Source organism: Callorhinus ursinus, unplaced genomic scaffold (assembly GCF_003265705.2).
Source record: "Callorhinus ursinus isolate GAN/ISIS: 27379988/994484 unplaced genomic scaffold, GSC_fseal_2.0 scaffold25, whole genome shotgun sequence".
In the NCBI taxonomy this organism is placed as follows: domain Eukaryota; kingdom Metazoa; phylum Chordata; class Mammalia; order Carnivora; family Otariidae; genus Callorhinus; species Callorhinus ursinus.
In genome coordinates this window covers 39,363,442-39,389,068 of record NW_027397087.1, presented here as the reverse complement: position 1 = coordinate 39,389,068, position 25,627 = coordinate 39,363,442, and the positions used below count along the sequence as shown (strand labels likewise).

The 25,627-nt window shown below is 56.8% G+C and overlaps 1 protein-coding gene across 7 annotated transcripts in view; it reads right to left on the bottom strand.

Moving 5' to 3' along the window:
• Positions 1-25,627, bottom strand: part of LINGO1 (leucine rich repeat and Ig domain containing 1) — a 191,265-nt gene that overhangs the window by 148,066 nt on the left and 17,572 nt on the right. For 6 of the 7 annotated variants that reach the window (XR_012373721.1, XM_073877399.1, XM_025884279.2 and 3 more), the window contains exon 2: positions 20,659-20,773. The exons of the other annotated variant lie outside the window; for it this stretch is intronic. The gene's annotated coding sequence lies outside the window, so the exon portion shown is untranslated. The remainder of the gene's footprint in view (positions 1-20,658; positions 20,774-25,627) is intronic. 7 annotated transcript variants of the gene reach the window in all.

The window sequence follows — 25,627 nt, the reverse complement described above, 5'->3', positions numbered from 1 at the left end:
CCCAAATCCACAGACGTGGGGCAGGGGATGGGGGGAAAGGGGATCTATAGTTTAAAGTAAAGTGGAACTTGCCTCTCATTAAAATGAAGTTTGTCACCCCTATCATAAATTGTCCCTCTCAGCTGCAGAAAAAAGTCCATTAACACTTTTTTTCCTGCTCCAAATGAGGTGAGAGTGGGTAGGTTTGAAAATCCCTGTGGGCAGTAAAAAAGCCAGAAAAGCCCTCTCCCCTACCACCTCCAGCTGCCCTCCCAGAAGCCAAAAAATCATTGTAATTATCTGTCTGGGAGCAGGCTTGGGGAGAGTGCCTTAGCATGGTTCGTTAAGGCGCTAATTAGCAGGAACCAGCTTGGCCATGGGAGTTGGGGGGCCCCGGGAGCGGGCTTCGGTCTCTCCCTCCCCTCCTACCATTCCCCAGCCTTCTACAACTCAGCCTCACCTGGTTCTCGAGCATTTGTTCACAGGGCCCAGGTCCCGGTGGTGGCCCACTCCCTTGAGGCCTCGGTCTCCACATCTGAGCTATGGAGGCCAGCCTACGTGACTCCTGGGCCCCACGGAGCCGTGGATACTCTGTTCCTGGGAGGCTTTGGCACAGACAGAAGAGAGCACAGACGAAGCAGGCTGACGGGGGCCGGGGGTTGCCTGGAGCTCCAAGTACTTTCAATTCTGATATTATAACAATGATGACCAATATTTAATGAGCACCTACTGTGTGCAGGGCTTAACCCAATGAACTCATTCCATCTTGGCACCAGAGCCCCTCGAGGCTGTCCCTCCCAAGGTTCTTAACAGATAAGGAGGCTAGTCTCGGCCAAGTTAGTGGTAGCTAAGGGGTGAAATCTGCACAAAGGCAGCCAGATTGAGCCCCACTCCCACCCATCCACCCTGGAAGCCCAGGCACCCCAGCCCCTGACTCCAGCTCCACACAGGAAGGAACAATGATTCCCCCGCTCTCAGCACCTTCCAATACAAGGGGCCCTATGAGACAGGAACTATCATGATACAGTGATACACAGGGACAAAGGTACTCACTAGGAGTCACACAGCCCAAGAGAATGAGGAGTTTAAGAATAGGGCTCTTGACCCCACTTCACAGCCCTGGGACCTCACTTGGGGCCAGCCAGTCCCCCTCCTGAGGCCCTGCCCAGAGCAGAGCTCCTCAATGTCTTCACCCTAAGAACCTGCCCAAGAAGCAGCTACTCTCCCTGTGCTTAGAATCCCACCTCCAGCCCCCCATCTGGTGCACTTGGGAGCCAAGCCCCACCCCATGCCACCCGCCCCTCCCTTAAATCTTGAGAGCACCATTCAGGCTCCTTCCAGCCCTCATAAGCAATATCCTCCTCAATCCCATAAACCCATGGCTCCCTCCAAAGGGGTCACCAAGTCATGAGTTCTGGGTGGGCCCATAACCCTTCCTGAGCTCTGACCACTGAGCAGCAGCTACACGACCCCAAATGGGGAGCCCACCCCAGCCTGCTGCCCTCCTCAGCAGCTCCCAAGGCAAGAGGCTCACACTCTGATCCCTGCCCAGCCAGACCCTCTGGAGGGCCGTAGGCCAGCCTGGGCCCTCTCTGGGAAGAACAGGGAAGGGGGGCTAGAGGCCATGGTGGGATCGTCTGGGATGGTGAGAGTGTGCAGAGAGGGTGCCTTGATTTTCCAGAAAGTTCTCTTGGCTCCTCAAGTGAGCAGGAGAGCATGGGCCCTCACTCCCATGAAACCCGGGGCGGGTGCTGGCTGCCCTCGCCATGCCTGACCGGGCTTCTCCCCTGCCTGCTGCCTACTCGGGCCCCAGCCAAGCCCTCCAGCCCCCTGCCCGCCTCACTCAGGGCCCACTGCCCCTCAAGCACCTTCTAGGGTTTTGTTTTTGAGTTTTTTTATTTTAATTACCAGAGGGGAGTGAGTAGGTGGATGGGTGAAAAAGGTGAACGGGATTAAGGGTACGTTTATCATGATGAGCACGGAGGAATGTACAGGAGGGTTGAATCGCTATATTGAACAGCTGACACTAATATAACAGTGTATGCTAAGCCCAGTTTAGCATAGATTCCAGTTTAGATTCCACTCACACACACCTGGATGCCAGAGGTCACGTGGCTCCAGCCCCCAACACTCAGTGTACACACATGCACACAAACACTCACAAACACAATCCCGGTGCCTGCCCCCGAGCAGAGCATGAGTGCCCACCACACACACGGCCCACAGCCCGCCCCCCCCCCCCAGCTCAGGCCAGTCATGTCAGTAATGAGAGCAGCACAGCAGTAGGTCAGGGAGCAGACTGCTCCTCGGCGGCAGCAGATGAAAAGAAGCTTGCTAACCCCAGGCGGAGCCCTGATCCCGCTCACAGAGATCATCCATCCGCACTCCTGGAGTTCTGGCCTCACCCTTCACTTGGCTCCAATGGTCTATAGAGCGAAGTGGCCAAGAGGGTCCGCAGTCAGTGCCCAGTATCAGGCCCTAAGGTTCCCCCACAGCAGCTCCCAGCCCAGAGGCCCAGTGCTCCCTGTTCCTGCCCCAGAGAGGCCAAGGGCCCCAGCTAAAGTCACACAGCAAGTCGGGCCACACTGGCACTGGAACACAGACCATAAGCCACCCGTCCATAAGCCACCCGTCCATCTGCAACTCTAACTGGAATCCCCTCCCTGGACCTGGGGCTCAGGCGTGATGCATACAGTGGGTGGAGCAGAGCCACAGGCCCAATGCTCAGGTCATGGGCCTGCTTATCGCCTAGAACTCAGGATGGCAGGGACTCGGGCCCAAACCTGCCCCTCTCTCCATTTCCTCCTCGGGAATTTCCTCCCCAATCTCCTTGGCCCTGCCCATTAAGCTCCTGCTTGCATACTTCTGATGACAGCAAGCTAACCACCACCCAAAGCAGGCTGTCCATCTGTAACTCTAATCAGAATCCCCCTCCCTGGACTGGGCCCTGCTCTGGGGCAGCTGGTCCCCATTGCAGACCAGGCTTTGGGGGCAGGGTTCTGGCCCCTCAGAGATTTCTGGACAGCAAGTGCTGCCCCCAAGCCTGCCATTTCCATCTCACAGGTCCCAGTCCCTCCTTGCCTTCCCCTTCCTGTAAGTGTCCCTGTGGGCCCAGGTGGGCTCCAGGCTGGACCACTGACTGGCTGGGTAGCTGAAGGCTAGCTCCTCCTGCTTTCTGAAATGAGACAACTTGGCTAAAGCCCTGACCCCAGAGGCTCTGGCCATGTGGCCCGACCACACTCAGCCGTGCAGAGTGGCACATTCCAGGTATGTCTGAGCCTTTCTAGTCATCAACTCCTTCACACTGGATTCACTGCTCCTTGTGATACAGCCTCCCCCAGCCTGGATCAGGGCTCTCCAGCACTCCAACTGATGTATGTGCCTCTCTAGGCCTAGAACAACATTTTGCGGGTGGGTCCCACGTGCCCATCACAAGAGAGTTAGGGAAGGCCTGTAACTCTGATAATGTCTCCCTGACAGCTTGGCTCTCTGAGGTTGGCCTTGGGCCAGAGGCCAGCAGCTGGAGGATCTCCCCCAGACCTTGACCAGCAGCAGGCACCCCACTGTCCCCCTCCAGATACCCGGTTCCAAGCCCCCATCCCTCCCTCAGCATCCCCACCATGCCTTCATTGTAGCCGACTGTCCCCGAGCCCCAGGCCTGGTGAGTTACAGCCCATCATCCCTCCCAATGTCCCCGCCACTGCCACTATGGGCCCATATTACCGCGTGCACATCTGTCAGCCTGTGGCCGCCACCGCCACCACCGTTTCCAGGGAGACAGACTCCGTTTATGACATTATCAGAAAGTCCGGCCCCTCCCTCCCCCTCCCTCCCCCTCCCAACCCCTCCTACCGCCTCCCTTGATGAGGACAGAGATTTGGGCTGTAAATATCACCACATGTCTTCCCTGCAGATTCTAATGGGGTCTGAATGCATTGCTGCCGCTGAGGCCCCTGAACTGCACATGCAGCCGCAGCAAGTTAATGCATCCATGAAGGCTTCACTGTGGCTGCCCCGGGCCCTCCCCCACCCCCCCCCACCCCCAACACACCCAGGGCCACTGTAGAGTCCCCGGCCATGCACCGCTCCCTGCTGCCCAACAAGCCCTAAGAGAGAATCTGCTCCCAGTAGAGGCGGGCTGGGGGATGGGCACTTGCCCAGAGCTTTGATGGGAAAGAGAGAAGGGAGCTGACCCTGGCTGAGTCCCCAGCTTGGGGGCCCCAACATTACAGGCCCCTTCTGTATCAGCCACCAAGCCCTTCTCCCAACAGCCCTGCAGGCAGCCAGCGTGAAGAAGAAAAAACAGAGCCTCTAAGGTCACACAGCTGGTCTGTGAGGGAGCAGGGATTTGAACCCAAAACCACAGACTGTAACGCTCCTTGCCACAGTCCTGGCTTCCCCAAGGCCTGAGGGTGTTCTAAGCGTTTTTATGTGTTTCTGTGTACCAATGTAAGCCTCACAGTGGGCCCAGAGGCCAGCACCACTAATACACCCAATTTCCAGACAGGACACTTCAGGCACAGCCAAGGCCACCCAGCTTGCAGGTGAGGAAGCCAGGATTCAAAGCCAGGCAGGCTGGTCTCAGAGCCCAGCTTGTAAGGGCTCTGCTCCAAGCAGCCTTCTAGCCTGGCCAGGTGAGGCATGCCCACCACCCTGGGGAGACTCGGGCCCTTCCTCAGAGCCCTCCCTGCAGATACGTTCCCCCCGCCACCACCACCACTGAGATAACATTAGAGGCGAGAAGCCCAGGTCTGGACATACTGCAAGCATTCCCACCCCCCATTCCTCCCCCACCCCCCCCGGCCCCCCGGATTCAGTCAGCACCAGTGCAGGGCGGGCAGGCTGTTGGCAGAAGCATTGGGACCACCAACATCGCTACCCTCACGCAAGTTGGATCCCACTCGTGTGGGCATTCTGACCCCCACAGCCTGCAGGCGGGCATGCACCCCTCTCTCCCTGGGCCAGGACACAGGGGGCACTCCTCTCCCGCTCTCTCCAGGCCACTTACAACCGCACCGGCTTCCTAGAGCTGCTGTAACAATCACCACAGGCCAGGTGATTTACAACGCAGGGACTTTTCCTCCCACAGTTCTGGAGGCCGCCACTCCGAAACTGGTTTGTTTTTTTTGTTTTTTTTAAAGATTTTATTTATTTGACAGAGAGAGACACAGCGAGAGAGGGGACACAAGCAGGGGGAGTGGGAGAGGGAGAAGCAGGCTTCCCACGGAGCGGGGAGCCCGATGCGGGGCTGGATCCCAGGACCCTGGGACCATGACCTGAGCCGAAGGCAGACGCTTAACGACTGAGCCACCCAGGCGCCCCCGAAACTGGTTTTGATGGGTCCAGATCACCATGTCAGCAGGGCTGGTCCCCTCTGGAGGCACCAGAGGAGAATCCAATCCTTGCTTCTTCCAGTATCCTGACTGTCAGGACTCCTTGGCTTGTGGCAGCATCACGCCAGTTTCGGCCTCGGTGGTCCCATGGCCTTCTCTGTAGTTAGCCTCCTTCTGCCTCCCCCTCTAAGTACACGAGTGATTCCGGACCATCCAGGACTATCTTCCCATCTCAAGATCCTTAACTTTATCACATCTGCAGAGACTTCCATATGAGGTAACTCGCACAGGTTTGGGGGATTAGGACACGGACATGTTTGGGAGGCCTAATTTAGCCTACCACAGTCACCAACTACCTACTTGACACCCCTCCTGGACAACTTAGAGGTGCCCTGCCCTGCCATGATCACAGCTGAGTGCCTCATTTTACACCAAGCCCCTCCTGCTGGCTTCCCATTTCAGGATTTCAGGTAGTGGAATCCCCAGTTACCCAGCCCCAAAACCATGGGGTCAGCACCTAGTTCCCGCTTTCTCTCACCCCCACAGCTGACCCACCACCAGCAAGTCTTGTTAGGTTTACCTTCAAAATCTATCCAGAATCTGAGCACCTCTTACCACCCCCACAGCCCCCACCGTGCTGCAAGCCCCCAGCCCTCCCTCCCGATTACTGCCACAGCCTCCTCCTTGGGTACCTGCCTCCCACAGTGGCCTCAACACACCAGCCAGAGGGACCCTGAAAACCGAAGTCACAGATGTCGCTCCGTCAAAACCCCACAGTGACTCCCATGTCACTCAGAGCTAACACCAGAGTCCTTACGAAGGCTCTGCAAGTTCTGACCCCATTTGCTTTCCAATATCAATTCCCACCCCTCTCACCCCTTCCCCTTTCTCCTGCCACTATAGCCTCCTCCCTGCTCTGCACACAGGCCAGGCAGTCTCCCACCTGGGGGTCCTTGCTCCCTCAGCCTTGAACGCTCTCCCCAGGTAGCCACGTGGCTCCCTTGCCTCCTCCAGGTCTTCACCTAAAAGTCCCCTTCTCAGTGGAGCACCCTCACCCCTCACATTTCTTTCCCCGTTTCCCTGTTGGTCTTCTACTTGACTTCATCACCAACACAATACATACATTGCTTGTGCCCCTTGTTGAATGTAAGCTCCATGATGACAAGCTTCCCAGGTCTAGTCTCCCAGGACTACTAGGTACTCAAATATTCATCCCTTCATTCACTCCATAGATAATGACGGGTCAGGCACTGAGGAGGCACTGGGACCCTGCGGTAAACCAGACACAGCCCCTGACAAGGCCCATCCAGGGTGTTAAGCACAGTGGCAGGGAAGCCCAGAGTGTCATGGGAGGTCAGAGTAGGGAGGGACCAACTCAGCCCAGGGGACTGGGGAAGGGCTGTGCTTGGGAGGGCTCTGCAGGATAAGTAGGAGTTTACTGACTGGATGAGAAGAGAGTTTATACCTGGCAAGAGAAGAGCAGGTACAGAGACAGGAAACAAAATAATAAGACCTATTTGGGGACAAGGGAGAGGACAGGAAAGGAGGGTCCACAAGGGTGGAGCAGGGGCCAGGGTCAAAGGGCCGAGGAGAGCAGGCCAGAGGGTTTGAACTTTTCCCTGGGAGCAATGGTAGGCCACTGAAGCCAAGGATGCGGCAGGTGAGGATGTCTGGAGACTCCCCTACCTCAGACGACCAACAGGCAGCCTAGAGGTGGGGAGAGGCTGGGGTTCAGTACCACCCACCATGTGCCAGGGGAAGGAGTTGGAAATTCCCCCAAACTGTGGCCCCAGCCAGGAAGCAGCTCAAGCACCGTGTCATTATGGAGCCCCCCCGGCATGCCGAGGACTGCGCTCCAAGGGAGGAGACCTTGGGGGACATCAAAGCCAACGATGTGCAACAAATGGCAGACCGTGCCACTTTACCGTAGCCAGGGGCCAAGAGAGCGGGGATGGCCCCCTATGGACTGAATTGTGTCCCCCAAAGTTTATATGCTGAATGGCTAACCCCCCAGTAGGACTATATTTGGAGTAAGGAAATAATCAAAGTTAAATGAGGTCATAAGCATCAAGTCCTAATATGATAGGATTAGCATCCTTATAAAGACGAGACAGCAGAAATATCCCTTCATCCCTGTCTTTCTCTGTCATGTGAGCACATAAGAAGGCAGCCACCTGCAAGCCAATAAGAGGGCTCACCAGAACCTAACCATGCTGGCGCCCTCATCTCAGACCTCCAGCCTCCAGAGCTGCAAGGAAATTACCATCTGTTGTTTAAGCCACCCAGTCTATGGTACTCAGTTGTAGCAGCCAAGCAGGCTAAGACAGGGGCGAAGTCGAGGGGAACTTCCTGGAGGAGACAAGATTTGGGGCTGTCCTATGGCTCAGAGACAGGCCAGATTCTGGCCAGCTGGAACTGTGGCCACACACTGGACCCCAGCCAAAGCTTAGCCTTCACCAGACCTGAAAAGCCTCAGCAGTTCCTTTGGAGTTTAATTCCTCTGCGGGGGAACACAGAGACAGGTGTGGGACTGATGGAACTCTGCGTCTTCCACACAGCCCGACTCTCAGAGACAGGGGTAGCAGGTTGGAATTCTATGGCTCCTGAGCCCAGGATCCCAGCTTCCCTTGCCGCCCCCATGAAAGGTAACTCGGTCTGGCCCAAGCCAGCCAGGGGTCAGCATGCAGGGATCACCCCCAACCCCACACTCTCACCCCTAAGGGGGCTACCTGCAAGTGGAGACCAGCGCTGGGCTCTGAGTGATAGAAATGATTAAGATATACAGAGAGAAGGTCTATAAATAAATATACATTTTTATAAGACACATTTAATTAAAGTGGCTTAAAATTAATTTGCTTTAAGAAAACGAGAAGTACCCTAGAGAATTGCAGAAGCAGGGCAAGAGTCCCCGAATCTAAAGGCACCGCTGAAGGGCGTGGGAATAGGGTGCGGGAGGGGGGCATGCCATTCCCTGAACACAGGTGGTGTCCTCAGAAGGAGGTGGTTCACATTTACACAGCATACTCTACACCACAGGTGTGTTCACTGGGGATGGCAGGTGTGTTCAGACCCACTTTCCAGGGAGAAACTAAAGCCCAGAAAGCGCAACGGTGTGCCCAAAGTGGCACAGCATGCCTGTGGCAGGGCTTGGGAGGAAGCTACTGGTCCTTCTGCCAGCCCTGGGCATTTCATTCACGTTCAGCACACCCAAAGTCCCTCAGCCTCTGTGCCCCTGGCCTGAGCTGCTTCCCGCCCCCCACCCCGCCCCACGGGCCTGCCCCGTTCCTCCGGTCAGCAGGGTGGGGCCTCTTCCTCCATGGCAGTCTGGCTCCTCTGAGGCCCTGCACAGGGAAGGCGGAGGGAAACAGACTGGGGGTTGGGGACAGGAGGCAGAAAAGGAAAGGACCCGAAATCAACAAGCATTCCAGAATTTTAAGCAGTTTTTGGAGGAAAATGAGGAGCAGGTTCAGCTGTAGCAATTTGCTCCAGGGGAAAATTATGTTCCCATGCTCTATTATACAGAACAGAAGGAACATTTGGTGGGTTGAATACTTGTTAATTTATTTCTCTGTTTGTTAATGGGCCCGACACACGCGCATGCTCGTGGGTGCGCACGTGCATGTACGCACACACACCAGGCATCAGCAGGAGATGGTGTTGGGCTCCCCGAGGTTTCCTGCCACCCTTCTATCAAGTATCATGTCTACAGGAAGGCCCTCGGTGGGCTGAGGTGAGCCTCTCGATTTCCTCATCTGAAAAATGGACTTGGCAATGAGATGACACAACGTATTAGAGCAAAGCCTTTGACCTTGGAAGAAGCGTGACGAGACGTGAGAAGCTCTTTTGAGAGCATCTACAGACATGCAGAAGGTTCCAGTACTGGCCGAGGGAGTGATGCTCCACTGAGGGGTTCCTTGGCACCTCACACGGAACAAGTCCAAATACAGATAAGTCATCACGCTCCCACCTGGCCCAGATTCCCATCTCCGAAAATGGTGCCACCACCAACCCTGTCACTCAGGCCAAACGGACTACCCCCGACCCTGTCTCTCAGCCTTCCCACCCCGGGACCAACTCCACATCTCCCTCTCCCATCCATCTCTCACCATCCACCAGCCACCACCCCCCACCATGACCCACGGCTCTCCTCCAGACCTGGCACCAGCCTCCCCAGCGGGCTCCCTGCTCTCCCTGCCACCGACTCTAATCCATTCTCTCCCCACGGTGGCCAGATTTGAAAAGCACAGATCAGATCCTGTCACTCTCCTGCTTAGCGCTCTCCGGAGCTTCCCACTGCACTCTGAATAAAACCTGCTCCTCCGTGGGGTCTCTGAGTACCCCCTCACCATTCCCCCCCACTCCTCCCTCCCTCCCTCCCTCATTCCCCCACCGCCAGCCATGCTGTCTTCCTCCTGGTTTTTAAACACACCGGCTCCTTCCCACCACTCGGCCCTTGCCTAACTGTTCAGTCCCACCTGGAATGCCATTTCCTCTCAGACGTGAGGTCTCGGCTTCAGTGCCACCTCTCCAGAGAGGCCTGCCTGGATGCCTCCTGCTCTAAAGCCATGCAGCCGACACCAGCCACTCCCCATCTCATGGTCCTGGCTGCTCCCCTCCCAATTTCACATTATTTGTGGCCTGGCTCACCGTCACTCCCACAGGAACAGAAACCACCCGAGCGCAGACGCAGCGTGTGTACCCTTCTAGGTGCTGCTTCCCCAGGCAGGACTAGAGCAGCACCCGGCATTTAGGAGGGGTTTCATCAATGCTTGGGAAGGGAATGAGGGAGTAAGTGAATGAATGAATGGACAGTCCGCTCTAAGCCAGAGCGGCTGATGAGAAGGGGCCAGGGCGCTCTGTGCCCAGCCTCTTCAGCTGAGGAGAGGGAGCCGGGGGAGGCGAGCTCTGCAGAGCGGCACCCGTGATCCGGGCCCCTTCCTCTAAACAACTTGACGAAGCAGTTACAAGGACGGCAAGAGCAGGTGTGCATCCTGACCCAACCAGTCCTCGAGACTCACCTGACCTCTCTGAGCCTGTGCCCTCAGCTGCCTAACAGGCTAACACAGGACCCGCCTCCTCGGACGGCAGCGTGGGGGAACGAGATTGTGCTCTCAGAAATGGGAGACGAGGGTGACAATAAGAAGAGCCCCCTCTCTCACAGGTGAGGAAGCTGGGAAAGACTGTGGGAGTGGTCTGGGTGCCAGGGCCCCAGTGCAGGCTTGCCTGCCTCAGACTGGGGCGCTCTGGTCTCTGTGCGGCCCGCACCCCGGCTGGGAGTGGGAAACGGAACCCGGGAGGTCTTTCTCCATCGCCCGCACCTTAGAGGTGGTGTTCCAGTGCGTGAAATGGCTTAGCGTCCCTTCCCCAGGTTCAGCACAAAGTGAGGAGGCCCGGAGAGCAGGCCAGCAGGCCGGGGAGGACAGCCCTGCCCCCACTCCTTCCCGTGCCTGAGGCAAGGGAGCTGGGGAGTCAGCACCTGCCCAAGCTGACAGGTAAACTGAGACAGGTCTGTTTGGGGACTCCCAGAGTGAGCCGTGTTGGAGGAACAGGCCAGCCTGAGTCCCTGGAGGTGCGGGAAGCCCAGAGTAAGAGCAGGACCACCTAAGGAGGAGGAGGAGCTACTATTTAGCAAGCACCGCCCCTCCCACCTGGCCAAGGGCACAGAGCAGGGGGAGCAATAGCACTCCAAAGGCCCTGCGGTAGGTGCCCTAAGGACAGATTTGGGGCCCACTCAGTCCCACTCAACTGGCTCATGGGGATGGAAGGTCCTCACTGAAAGTCCAGAGGCCTAGAGGCAAGGCTGCCCTAGCAGAGACCCTGCCCCGGGCCAGCTAATGAGGGATCACGGCTGCCAGTGGCCAAGGTGCCTTCCGCTTGCAGCCGGTGCACATTAAGAATCGCGAGCAAACAATTTGTTACAATCTCCATCGCACGCTTTTCCCGGCCGGGCGCCCTCCCATACATCCTGGATTAATCCCGGAAGTCACTCCATTCATTTAGGACATGCCTGAGTGTGCCTCCTCTTTTATTAGGGAAATTTTTCATTGTTTTGAAGCACTCATAGGTTTTAATTTGGGGCTGAGATTTTAAAGCCTCCCTCAGAAGAGACCGGAGTAGGCCTGTGGCTGGAAGGCTCCCTCTATCCACAGACCTGCTGGGGCCCAGCAGGGGCCACCGGACTCCATGGAGGATAGGAGCACGCTCATGTCCTCTCCAAGGAGCCAGGGACTGCAGATCCCAGGGCTGTGTGACACTGGGACATGCCCTCAACTCTGAGCCTCCCCAAGAGAGACAAAACCAGGGTGTCCCTTTAACCAAGCTCACCCAGGAAAGTCTATCATCACCTCTAAAAACCACAGCATGGGGCCACTGAAAAGGCACAAAGTTTGGAGCTCAGATTTGAAATGTGAACCAGGGCGGGTGAGTCACTAGCTTCTCTGAGTCTAGTTTCCATGGGCCCTAGGATGAGGCTAAGTGTCAGCCCCCGCGCTGGGCTGTTGTGTAAGCCCAAGTTCAGAGCAAGTCTGACTCAGCCTGGCACATAGTGGGTGCTCAATAAGGGGGAGTCTCCCAGCCCTCCCATCCTGCCAGAGACCCCTCCCACTTCTCCAGCTCTTAGTCTCTTGGCCTTGAGAAGCCAAACCACCTGGTTCCTTAACCTTGGCCCCACACTGGCCCTCAGGCTGACCCCCACCTCCCTTTGTCAGAGCTTCCCCACAGGCCCCTCCTACAGCTGCCACCAGCCCCCTCCCAGGCTCGCATCAGGCCTCCATACCTCCTACCTGAGGCCCTACAGCCCGGGGAGCCCTGCCTGTGCATGGACCCTACACTGACTCCCCACGGCTCCCCACAGCCCCATGCCAAGCTCTGTGCTGGGATCTAGGCTGCATGTTTGCTGTCCCCCTATGTCAGGAGACAGCTATCCCATTCCCAACTCCCCTACCCCCCCCCCCAGGGCTCCAGGACTGGGACCTCTCTGGGCTTTGACCTATATGCCCTCTCCTTCCCCACCCTCCCACTGCCTGCTCTCAGGAGCTCACAACCTACCCTGTGCTTGCTCCTCCTGCTTGGTCTTTGCTCACACTATCCCCAACCAGGTGTGCCTCTCTATACTCCTGCTTCCCAAATCCTCCTGAACATTAAGGTCTGGCCTCCTCCATGAAGCCCTCCCTGACTTCTTCAGCTCCTGTCTCCCTTTCCCGGGGCTCACAGCCTATCTTCTCAGGCACTCTAACGACTCGTTACTACCTAAAAGCAGGGACCATGTCACCTACTCACTTTGTGACCACCAAGTCCAGGCAAAGCCCACTGGGTCCTCAGGAAGAATGGGCTCATTAAATGATTCAGGGGGGAGGGCACAGAGGATTCCTACAGATGGAGTACACACCCCTGTGAGAAAGGTATCGTTCTGCCTATTATGCAGAGGTTAAGAGAAGTGAAGCACCTGCCCAGGCAGCGGGGCTGCGATGTGAACACAAGGTCCACAAATCCACATTCCACGTATGTGGCCCACCAGCCCTCCACTTCACACACACTATCCTTGGTGACCCTCACCGCCTAGGCTCCACTGTTTCGGTGCCACCCAGGAGGAAACGGAGGTCCAGAGAGGCCTGTTACTTGCTCAAGAACACACAGGCAGCCTGGTCAGTGCACCCGACCGGGACAACCCACATGAGGTCTCCCCGGTGACCCACCCTCTCCCTGGCTGCTGGACAACCCCTCCCTGTCCCCAACCAGTACATCATGCTCTCCCAATCACTGGCCCAGCCCCAGGGCTCCAGGGAGCGCCTACATGGTCGGCTGACCTTTCCAAGGGGCCCAGCTCTCACGGTGCTGGGTATGTACCCAGACAGCCTCGCTGCAGTGGCTCCCAGAAAGTAGGACATGCTGGGGGAGGGGGTGGCAGGTATGGGCTGAAAGCGCTCCCACCACCCTCCACACCACCTGGACGGCAGAGCCATCCGTGGCAGGCCTCCTCAACTCCTGGAGGTAGACCGACTGGGGCTCGGGGTAAGGGCCCGGCCTGCCCACTGAGGGGAGGGCTTTGGCCAATGTCCCCTCCAGCTCCTTTCGGCTCAGTGACCTGGAAGGCCTCGGGGGTCATGGGACGACAAGCTCCTTTTGGCAAGAACTCCTCTCCGTGTCGAGGGGTCACCTCACTTGATTGAGCCTCTGCTTCCTCATCTGTAAGTAGGGTTCAGGCAGTTGCTGCCTCAAACATCCGAGGCGCTCAGGGAAGCGAGGCTGCCTGACTCCGGCAGGATCTGAGGATGCTCCCCTCCCGGGACACCCCGCAGATACTCAGCACCCCCCACGGCAGATCTGGGCTCCCAGGAAGCCAGCTGGGGAGTGTCGGGTGGAGGGTGGAGGGTGGAGGTGCCAGGCCGAAAGGCAGGTGGACACACCCACCAAACAGCGACAGAGCCACACCCAGGATGTCACCAGGAGAGCCTGGCTCGAGGTAGCAGATGTGGCAGGGGCAGCAGGGAACCTGCAGTCTCAGAAGCCAAGAGGACACTGCCCCCCATCTGGCTGCCCCTGAGCACAAGGTCCAGGCCACATCCACCGTTCCAGACAGCCAGACGCCCACCCCAGCCTCCTCCCAGCTCCACTGGGCTTGATGGCAAGAGCACAGGGTCTGCTGAGGAAGACAGGGGGTGCTGGCAGAGGGCCCTGGTGCATACAGCTCAGCCTGGGGCCAGAGGGGGCTTAAGGGCTGAGCAGATTCGAGTGGAGACAGCTCCCTGTCTCTGCCCTCCCTACGCCAACCCCCACCCCCACTGCTGAGCAGAAAGGAGCTACAGCTTCACCCCAGCCCACCCCACAGAGCCACTGTTCCCAAGGCTGGGGTGTCTTCAGCATCCCCCCCGCTTCTCGGTTGCAGCTCAGGCTCCACCCCGCCTCTCCAAACCCAGCTCAAGTCCTTTTCTTACTCAGAAGAGCCTCTTGATTGAAAAGGCCTCCAAGGCATCTCACAAATAAGAATCCTTTAATTGGGAAGTTGTTCACTTCTCAAAGAGGAATTTTAATTTGGCTTCCCCACCATCTTCTCTCGCCGAAACCTGTGGACTAAACACAAAGGCTAACAAAGGCCCAGCACCTCAGCACCCTTTCCACAACCGCAGAGCACCCCAGAGGCAGAGGCAGGGGTGGCAGCGGCCGCCCCACCCACCCACACAGACCCCCAGGCCCCCCCCACCCATGACTGTCAGAAGGCCTTGAACCTCTCCTTTTGGGTCCACCTGCCCCACGTCCCTCTCAGCACCCCCATGCAGAGCATAGAGTTAGCTGGATGACAGGGCATCCACACAGGGCAGGGACCCCGTCTGCTGAGTTCCCAGAGCCCAACGCTCTCTGCATAACCCCTCATAAGCCCCTCTACTACCCTCGATCACGCTGTCTTGTAGCTGATGACTTAGAATGACGTTTACTGAGTATTTACTATATGCCAGACCCTGCTCTAAGCTCTTATGTGCACCAAACTACTTAATCCACACAGGGTGAGTGCTGTTATTATTCCCAATTTGCCGATGAAAACACTAAGGCCCAGAAAGCTTAAGTAAACAGCCTGAATTCATACCTTTAGCAGGAGGCAGAGCTTGAACTGGATCCCAGGCCAGCTGACTCCAGAGGGGGCATAACCTTCACCCACCTGCCCCACCCATGGCCTGTGAGCTCCTCGAGGGCCAGGATCGTGACCCTCTCATCTCTGTGTCCCTGGGACAGCACAGGGCCTAGCAAAGAGCCGCATGTAATAAAACATCTACAGAGTCAACAAATGAAATGAACAAATGAAAATGAACAAAAGCAAAGCATCTTCCTATTTATTCTCTCCTTCGAGCCTCACCAGAGGCTGGTGACAAAAACAGGCAGGTAGACTGAGACCCCCCCAGGGAAAGCAGCTGCCCCTGGTCACTGGTCACCCAGCCAGGGGGTGCAGAGGCCGGGGACTTCCTCCCAGCTCCAACTGTGTGTATCTGCCTTCCACCCAGAGTGTACAGGTACTGGTTCCCCGTTAACACCCCGAGCTGAAGCAAACCTCCTCCGAGGAGCCCTGGTCCCAGTCCTCATATAGGAATCTCCCCTCTCTATCCCCAGTGGCTTGGAGCAGCCTTGACACTCCCCTTGCATACCCCATGGCATGAGATGCTCACCACCACCAAGGCGGCCTGATCCACTGTGGTCATTGCCGTGGAAATCCCAGGCTACTCGCACACTGTTATGAATTGAAATGTGTCCCCCCCTGCAAAATGGAGATGTTGAACTTCTAAACCCCAGGGCCTCAGAATGTGAGCTTATCTGGAAACTGGGTCATTGCAGGTGTAATTAATTAATTATGGTAAGCTCATAGCGGAGTAGGGTGGACCCCTAATCTCATATGGCTTTGTGCCCTTAAAAGAAAGGGAGATTTGGACAAGACGCACACAGAAGGAAGACAATATGGCCAGACACGAGAAAGACGGGCATCTATAAGCCACCGACAGGCCCTTTCCTCACAGCCCCGTCGACACCGGGCTTCCTGACTTCCAGCCTCCGGAGCTGGGAGCCAACACATTTCTGTGTAAGCTCCCCACGTCTGGGGCCTTGTACACCAGACCCAGCAAACTGCGACACCCACACACCCAGCTTTTCATGCTGACTCAGGTCTGCGGCAGCTGAGTCCCTCTACACACACCCCACCTTCTCTACCCCTGGCTCGTTCCCATCAGCCCCGGCACAGCGCTCGGCACACAGCAGGCCCCCGGTGAGCGCCTGTGAGAACGGACGGGATCCCAGCATCCACCTTCCACTCGGCTGAGATAAGGAGGAGAGGAGGAATGGGCCCAGGTCTCGAACACCCTCAGGCCGGCTAAGTCAGCAGAGATGCACAGAGGGCCAGGCGTGTGGCTGCGACCAAGGTCTGAACATAGGGGGAGCTGCTCCAGGCAGGCGGACGTGGCCGGAGGTGAGTCCTCCATCAAGCCACAGACATCACCCAAGTCCCCACGCTTTGCCAAGCCCCCTCACTGGCCCCCACCACCCGTGAGTAGGAAAGGAGAGCTTCCAGGTGCCAAAAGCAGCCCCCGCCCCATGTGGAGCCTAGACCCACCCACAGAGGCTTCAGGGAGGCGCGTTCATTTCAGCCAGCACAAGGTGGAGCTGTGTCCACAGCAGAGCTGCCCCCGGGGCCTGGGCTGGCCTGGAGAGAGCGAGGTCCCCTCCCTGGCCAGAGTGCAAGGAAAGGTCAGAGGCCACGCTCCCAGGAACACCAGCCCTCCCGCAGCATGAGTCTGGGTTGGGCCAGCACAGCCCAACCCGGCCGATCATCAGAAGTGACTGTGGAGCTCGTTAGCCATCCAGATTCCTGGGTTCCCCTGGTGACTCTGGATCAGAAGGTCCTGATGGGCCCCTGATGTAAAGCCAGGCTCCAGGGGTTGAGCTCCAGGGATTGAGCACGATTCCATTTGGGAAGAGCTTTGATAATGGAGCAGGGGGCGGGGGCAGCACTCAGGCAGGGGACTGATGCAGGAGAGGGTGAGCAGGGCAAAGATAAAGACCAGGTGAGGGTGATGACAGCAAAATGACAGGGTAGTGCCCTAGATAAAAGGTACCAACAGCCATTCAAAGGGGCCAAAGTGGGCAGGAGAGTGGGGGAGACGTTCTGGAAGGGGTGGGATTTGGCTGGTGGGGAGAAAAGCTCTCGGGATGGAAGTAATGGAAGGTGAGATGGAGCCTGCGCGGGGTGGAGGACAAAGAGTCCCTTGTTGGAAAGAAGGCTAGGAAGGGCAGCCTTGAACCAAATCACAACAGGCCCTGAATACCCAGAAGGAGGAGTCTGGAGCTCAACCTCAGACAGCAAGGAACCCCGGGGGGGGGGGGGTGCTGTTGAGGAGGAGCATGGCATGAAGGCAGGCCTGTAGTAGTGACCACCAGGAGGGCTCAGGGGGGCCTGGGCTGCTCCAGACTCCCCGGCTGAGGCTCCCCTTGCGGGGACAGTGTGAGAAGCTTGGGCCCAGTATCCGCACCCCACTCCCTGCCCACAGCAGCCCTGAAGAATGTTACAAAATGACAGTGCCAACCATGAGGCCATTTGGGAGGAGCAGCTGGGAGGGTAGCTGGCGGCAGTCTCTCTGGGCTGGTCATTCCAGAGAGCTCATCGCAAGGCTAGAGTAACAGGCACCCCCACAGGCAGGGAGACCCCATGGGCTGGATCACCCAGGTTCAAGACCTGATCCAGCCTCAGAAGCTTTAAAACACCACGTGCCAGATGCCCCCGACTCCCTCCCTCACACACCCAGCCCCAGCCTCTGCCTCAGCTGCAGCCTCACAGACCCACGGCCTGCGCAGCCACGTGGATGCTGACTTCTCAAGTGCAGAGATGCACAGAGGGCTGCGACCATGGTCTGAACATAGTGGGAGCTGCCTCCAAGCAGGACTCTTCATTGCCCTTGCTCAGCCCCCGGTTGCTTAGCTCAGTCAAAGCCTGCAACACCCACCTTGTTCTCGGGCTCTGATCTCCCCTCGCCTGCAGCCCACCCTCAGCCTGCCGCAAGCAGCCAAGTCTCCCCACCTAGGCCTGGCCTGCCATCTCTCTCTGGACGGATGCTGGGGCCTCCTAACCACCGACCAGCCTCTGCTCTTGCCCCTCCCCCCCACAGCCCTTTCCCTATGAGGCAGTGAGTGGTAGCCTCTGAGCCACAAATCACCTCCATCCATCCTAACTCAAGGCGCTGCACGGCCCTATTTCTCAGCCCCTCTTCCCCACCGGCTGCTCGCAGCCTAGGGCCTGTCCACTCCCCTCAGGTCTCTGCTCAAAGGACACCTCACCTGAGATGCCTTTTCCTGACCACCCTGCAGAGAATGGCTTCCCCTGCTCGTCCACTTCCTTTTCCTACCTTATTTTTCTCCATGGCACTTATTACTCCCTAACCTTATACAATGAATTTACTTAATCTGGGTTTTTTTCTGTCTAGTCTGGAGTACTGGGGATGAGCCCGGAGCTCAGAGAAGCCTCCTGAAAGTGACATCACATGCCCAGCCTCCCTCCCTGGCTCTTCGGGATCAGGGGCCACCTTCCACTTCCCAGCGAGGGGATGAAGGAAGGCTTCCCTGATTCAGGAGTCAGTAAATGTTCAGAGCTTGTGTGTGCATCCTTCCTGCAAGGCAGAGAGCCAAGCGGGGCTTGCCAGAGATAGAGGGGCTTGATTTAAATGCCCCTGAGCCCACCAGTGAGCGAGAAGTCAAGGGCTGCAGCACCTGGGACCCTCAGCCTTGCCTGTCCTTCCCCCACCCTGCTATCCTGCCCCCTCCCTTCCAACCACAGGAGCACCAGAGGAGTGGGCAGTGGGGAGGGCATGGGAGGCGGGAGGCAGCAAGGCAAACCCTCCAGAGCTTTGCTGGGTCAGGTCTCAGCCCCCCGGCACCCCTCAGAAACTCCCCGGGACCAGCCTTGCGCCCTCCTAGGCACGGCACTCTTCAAACCCTCCAACAAAGTCCCCGCCGCTACATCCTCCCCTCCCCCAAACCATCAAAACCCTGCATAGGTCTTCCTGCTGGAGCAAGCACTATTTATAATGACACACGGCTGGAAACAATCAAAATACGTAAAGGAGAATTGTTACACATGCTACAGCACACACAGGCTGGAACATTACGCTGCCATTAAAAATCACATTACAGAAGAGTATTTCATGATGGGAAAATGATCTTGGTATAGTATGAAGAACAAAAGGCAGGTTAGAACACAGTAAGTACAGTCTGATCCCAATTATGTCATAAATACATATTTGGTAAAAGACTGATAGGCAAAACACTCAAATGCTCATGTTTTCTATAGAGAATGCATGCTGTTGTATTTTTTTTTAAATAATGAGAAAAATAGAACATTTTCAAAGAATCCGTTAGCCTTCATGGCTCAGCCCAGACATCCCCTCCTCCAAGCCCCACAGCCCCGCTGAGGGAGCAGCTTGCACCCCACATTAGTTCCCCAGTCTGTCTCTGCCCGCTGAGCTTCCTGCTGCCTGAGGCTGTCCCCCTGGGCAGCGGGGAGGATGCTTGTGGCCCCTGATGAGGCTGGGAGCAGGGCCCGGCCTCCCTGCCTCCCTGATGCCCCTGCCCACAGCCCTCCCATCGCCCTTGGTGGCCTTGCAAATAACCCTGACCACATCCTCTCCCCATCTCCCAGCAGCAATTACAGGTTAAACCAGAGGGGCTAATTAGCTGCTCAATCCACCCAGAACTGACTGATTAGCAGGAATATTTCAATAGAGATAACTGGACTTCAAAGCGAGGCCTAGGGTCCGGAAGGAAATCCAACCGTCAGCTCCCTGCCACACCCCACTAGCTTCCTGGGGCGGAAGCCAGCACTGGCTGAGCCTCGGCCATACCATCACTGTCACCTAATCCTTCAGGAGAAGGGGTTCGAGGCCCACTGCTCTGCTGAGCCTCTGGGTCTTCTTCCTCTGAAAATGGGCATAACATTGCAGTCCAGCCTGCTGCCCCCAGCCTTCCCCTAGCATTCCTTCTAGTTAGCAAAGCCCCTCTGCAGCCTTCTCATGGGTCCCAGAAGCCTGTAAAAAACAGCGGATTGGCCCAGATAAAGGGTAGAAGTCACTTGTCCAAGGTCAAAGCAAGCCAGGAGTCAAGTCAGGCAGCACCCCAGGTCCCCTTCCTTTCCCATCTACCACTTCTTCAGGACTTGCCTCACATGGGACACAGTGGGAGAGCCCGTCACCTCCCACATTCTGAATATCCCATTCCTCGTGACACAGTCCAAGCCATCCACTCTGCTCACACAGAGCCAAGGTCAGCTGGCTGCCAGTACTTGTCACATGCACACACCTGGGACTGAGCCTCCTCCTGCCCTGAAGGCGTCCAGATCTGTGTGCCGACTCTGGCTGGGAGCTCTGGTAAACTCCACACGCTGGGGTCTGTGCTAGTGTCTCTTGACAGTTTCTTGGGCCCTGACAGTCTCAATCCACACATTTCCTCTCCCTCCTGAAGTCATGCATATACCTGGCCAACAATGAGACCGAACCAAGGACAGATCCCTCCGGCTCACCATCGGTGCCCTCCCACACCACACGGGAACCCGTTAGCCGGCGCATCCATGAAACCATGTCACTCCAAACATCCCAGGCTGGGGATCTGGCTCTCAGAGCCCTGCCTTCACAAGGGCCAGCAGAAGGTGGCACTGCCACACCAAACCGCCCAGACTGGGCTTCCCGTGGGGCGTAAGAGAGGGGGGAACCCACAAAAAGACTGCTCTTCCATGGCCTCCCTACAGCCTCTCCCTTGGGGACCCCACACCTGCCTCCATGGCCCCTGCCGCCCCCACTCTGCCCTGCGGAACACAGTGGCCTCTTACCTCAGGTCAGGCAGGCGTTGGGGAAAGGCAAGTGGGTTGGGGTCAGCCTGGGTGTGACTCAGTCGCCCTGTTTGCCTGTAGGCACCGGAGCCTCAGGGCCTGTGGGCACAGGAGGCTGTGGGAGAAAGAGGAGATGAGCTGTCAGCCAGGGCCAGGCCACAGGGGGCAATTCCAGGGAGCGGGGGCGGGGAGGGGGTAGATTACGCACACAACACACAAGTGGGTCTGATCGCACCTGGCTGGGCGATAAACATACATCACACACACACACATACACACACACACACACTCTCCCTCTTGTTGACACATACACGCATGTGCTCTCACTCATTGGCATGCTCCCACTCGCTTATACACACATATGGTCTCACACAAATACATACATACACTTACTACACTTACTGACACATTGACATATCACTCACACACTGGCATTTACACACATGCACTCTCACACACACACACACACACACACACACTCACGTGCCACCAGCTGCAGCAGGTGGGGTCCTGGGAATGGTGGGGTTTCTGGCCCCAAGTTGGGGGTGGGGCTCTGCATATGCTTCCCCACCCACTGGCTCTGTGATCTTGGGACAATCAAATCTCTGAACCTCACTTCCCCTGTCCATAAAATGGGGATACGGGTGCTCCTGCCTGGTCCACTGGGAAGATAAACAGAGAGAAGGGGCACCCGGCCTGGTGCTTAGTGGTGTCCAGCCAGCACCTGGCCCAGGAGGCAGGCCTGGGGGCTGGCCCTAGAGAGGGGTACAGGCAGAGCACCAGGGGGCCTCTCCTGCAGCCTGAGCCTCGGCCTCCTGGTTCCCAAGGACCCACCCACCCATCCTTTCCTTTTCCACCTCTCCTGATTTATTCCTTCACCAAATATTCTCCAAGGGCAACTTCCATGAGTGGGGAAGGGTACTAGGGGGCTCAGTCTCCTTGGCAAGGCCTCGGGCTGGAAGTCCAAGGAGGCAGCACTCGTGCGTGCCAGCTGTGTAGCCTGGGCTGAGCTCCCTCCTGAGCCCTGGTTTTCTCCACCTCTTGGATGAAGCCCCAAATCCCTTCCTGAACTGTTGCCAAGAGGTGCCCAGCTGATCGGCGCTCCTCAAAGTGTGTGCAGGCACAAGGGGAGTCTAGGTGGTACGCAGACAGAAGCTTTTATTTTCATAGGTATGTGTTTATTCTTCCGTGTATCAAAAATAACAGTGTGAGCAGCACACCATAGCCGTGACATCACGGATGTGTGGCTTAGGGAGCACTGTGAGAGAGGGGGGAACCCACACCTTCAAATGTGAGTCAACATGAAGACGAGGATTCAGAAAACAAGAGCACAAGTGGCCTCCAGCGGTGGCTCAAGCCCACGACAAAGGGAGGGAGAGGCAGAGAGCTGGCCTCTCACCTGGCCTGGCTCCCAGTAGCCCTCACACGGGTCAGCAGCTCCCTTTCTCCCTCGAGGGCCAGGCTGGCCCCTCCTTTCCCTCTTGGTTCCCCACATGGCACCGTCTGGCACAGGCCTAGGTCCCCAGGAGGACTCCTGAGGCCTGCCAGATGGAACAAATGGAAGGAATCATGGGTGGATGGGGTGCGGAGGTGTTGCCGTCGTGTGGGCAGAAGACAGCAAGGGCCTCTGGGTCCTTCCCAAGATCAACATTCCGTCAAGTCTAAGATGTGAATGGTGGAATTTCTCACCTACATGGTAGGTTAAGATGGAGGGACTCTTTGGAGGCAAGAGACTTCTTGTTTCATGGGCTCCCAACCTCTCCAAGAATGAGGCAGAGAGATGGGCACTGAGCAGGTTTCTGGGCCCACCGTGGCTTTCCTGACCTGACAACAGAGCTATGCACAAGGTAGATCCCGTAACAGGGGACCCACCTAGCCCCACAGTTAGCCAGCCCCAAACTCCGCCCCCTGCGGCCAGCAAGCCCCGGCGGTGCCTTCCAAAAGTTGCTGTTCCTAAAGGACAAAACAAGACAGAGTGGTGCCAGCCTAGGACAGATGGGTAACCACAGCCTGAGCAGTCCCTCAGGCCTGGGTCCTCCAAGCCAGGCCTAGCCAGGCAGGGGTGCCCCGAGTGGCCACACAAGCTGGCACCAGGTAGCCTGGCACAAGCCAGCCAGGCCCAGGCCAACCCGAGCAGCCCTGTTCCTGGCAGGCCTCCAGACCACCTGGCTGGTAGCCCTCAGCCCAGTGCCACCTGAGCTTGGCAGGGCAAGTCATTCCCTCAGCACCACCCCAAGCCCCCCAGCTGCCATATTCCAAGATAATGAATGGGCCTCCCGCTCCCTCTTCCCCAAACCTTCCTGAAGCTCCCACTCTCCTCAGTGGCATCAAAAGGAGTTGCTATGGAAATGGGACCACAGGCAGAGCATGACAATGATTTGGGGCAGGGAGAAGCAGTGGGAGCCAGGGGCTCTCCTTGGCCCGGGGCCTGCTTGTGTGCCGAGTTCCACAAAGGACATGAAATCCCAGCTGCTGGCCTCACAGCCAAGAGGGGTAAGGAGACCACCACAGAGGTCGGGGCCTTCCCACCTGCCCTCCTGAGGCCCCTTGCCCATTCAGTGGAGCTCTGGGAGCTGCAGGAACCAGAGGCCTGTGTGTTCAACAGAACTGCCACATGCCCTGCGGAGGTGAGACTTCCGCAGAAACTGCCACTCCAGGGTGCCGCCCAAGTGGGTTCCGTTCTGTGGGGTGGCACCCAGCAGGTGCTGAGCAAACACTACCATCAGAGAGGTCGGTACTGGCGGGGGGAGATGGGGAGATGGAGAGAGACAGAGAGACATAGGTATGTGCCTGCTCTGGTCAACACAGTCGTAGGACCACAGAGCTTGAGAGACCCACACCCACTGAACAGATGGGGAGACTGAGGGGCAGAGTCACCCAGCAACTCAGCCAAAAACACAAGCCCAGAACCCATGTCTCTTCTTCCACAGACCTGAACCCTCTACCCAACACCCCCAGCTTTCCATCCATCCATCCATTTGTTCATTCATTTATTCATTTACTCATTCATTCATTCTAGTCTTGGTAAGGGCCTATTTTGTGCTTGGTGACTGGAATAAAAAGACGTAAAAGACACCGCTCCTACCTGCCAGGAGCTCAGAGAGGAGACAGGCCATCACGGGCAGAAGGAAGGTGCTGGGACAGAAGTCCAGAGAGCCACAGGAGCCCAGGGAAGGTCTCCTCAGACACTTCAGTGCCACACTTCTGAGCCATGCTTCAAAGAGACTCTGGGTCTCCCTGACTCGTCTCCCAGCTGCTTCCTCAGCCCAGAGCCTCCTGATGGCCCCATATAGAGGCCTCCAGGGTGAGGCAACACTAAGCCCACCTGGGGCCCTCAACACCCGGAGGTGCTCCCCATGAGCAACCCCAGTCCCTAGGAATAAGGACTCATGAGGATAGTGCCTTGCTACACAGAAGGAGCTCCCAGAATGCCATGCCCCCACCCCCACCCCGCCAACCGCCCCAGGCTCAGCAGCTTCCTGACTTGTTCCTGCTTTCCCTGGCACCTCCCTCGAGCCAAGCCTTGCCCTGGGCCTGGGGCCCTGCACTGGGCAGAGAACAAGGGAGCCCTAGCCATCGGTCACTGCCCCTGTGGAACTAAGTCCCAATCTCTCTGTTAGCAACAGGAAAGTTCTCTCCTGTGGTGTTTGGGTTTTTTGGCAGGGGGCTAATGCTGAGCAGGCAGGAGGGCACACCTCCCAGAGCTCGGCTGTATCCTACATGGGCCGTCCCTCTTAGCAGCTGGTACAGACCCCCAGGACCTATTTTACCCAGGTGGAAACCGAGTTCCTGAGAGGTGGCCCCAGGTTGCTCAGCCCTGAGAAGGCAGGATGGGGAACGACGGGCGAGGACAAAGAGAGGCCAGGTCTGGGACCGCGGGAGCAGAAGAAGGAGCTATCTAGGAAGGCTTCCCAGTGGAAGAGGGACTTAGACTGGCTCAGAGACTGCCCTAAGGTTCCCAGCAGGAAATGAGTGTCTCTGAAAAAGAAAACTGGGCCAGGGCATGCCCCACCAGCCCACAAGACTTGGGGCTAGGCTAGGAGGGGACTGGACACGTTTCCCACCAGCCTCCCAACCAAGGACTGAGACGGCTCCCACCTCACGTCCCTAATTACTGCGGTCACAGGAAACCAGCTGGGGGAAGAAACACAGTAGAGACACAGAAAGGAGGGGGCGAGCACCATGACTCCAAAGCCAGACAGACAGACGGAAAGGCAGTGACGGAAAAGAAAGGACAGACGGGCCATCCCTCCCTCCCCCAGAGCCGGTGCCGCAGCTGCCAGGAGAAGCCTGCAAACTGGAGCTTTGCAAAGATTTTTCAGCAATAAAATTCTTATTTGAAATGAAATCTTATGCAGTGGGGGAAGGCTTCCTATGCCAGACATTAAATCCAGAAGCCATAAAGTGAAAATTTCATAAATCCAAGTACATAAACATGTAAAACATCTGTATGGCAAAAGACACTATAAGCAAGTTAAAAGGCAAGTGAAACACTGGAAGAAAACATCACTAATATACAAAGAGCCACTACAAATCAATAAGAAAAAAGACAAAAGAAGAGAAAATTGGCAGTGAATTAGAAATCTGCAGAGGAAGAACTCAATTGGCCAATAAATGCATGAAAAGATGTTCTATCTCACTAGCTATCAGGGAAATGCAAATGAAAATGACATGATACCATTTTTTGCCCATCAGATTGGGAAAAATTAAAATGATTGATAACAACCAGTGTTGGCAAGGATGTAGGAAAATGAGCACTCATAGACCATTGGAGGGAGGGGGAATTGGCTCAACCTTTAGAAGGGTAATTTGGTGATATCGGAGAACGCTTTAAACCCACATACCCTACCAACTAGTAATCCCGCTTCTAGGAGCTTCTCCTACAGAAACCATACCAGAGACAGTCACATATAAGCACTCAAGGATGCTCACAGCAGTATCGCTGGTGAGAATAAAAAAGAAATTGGAA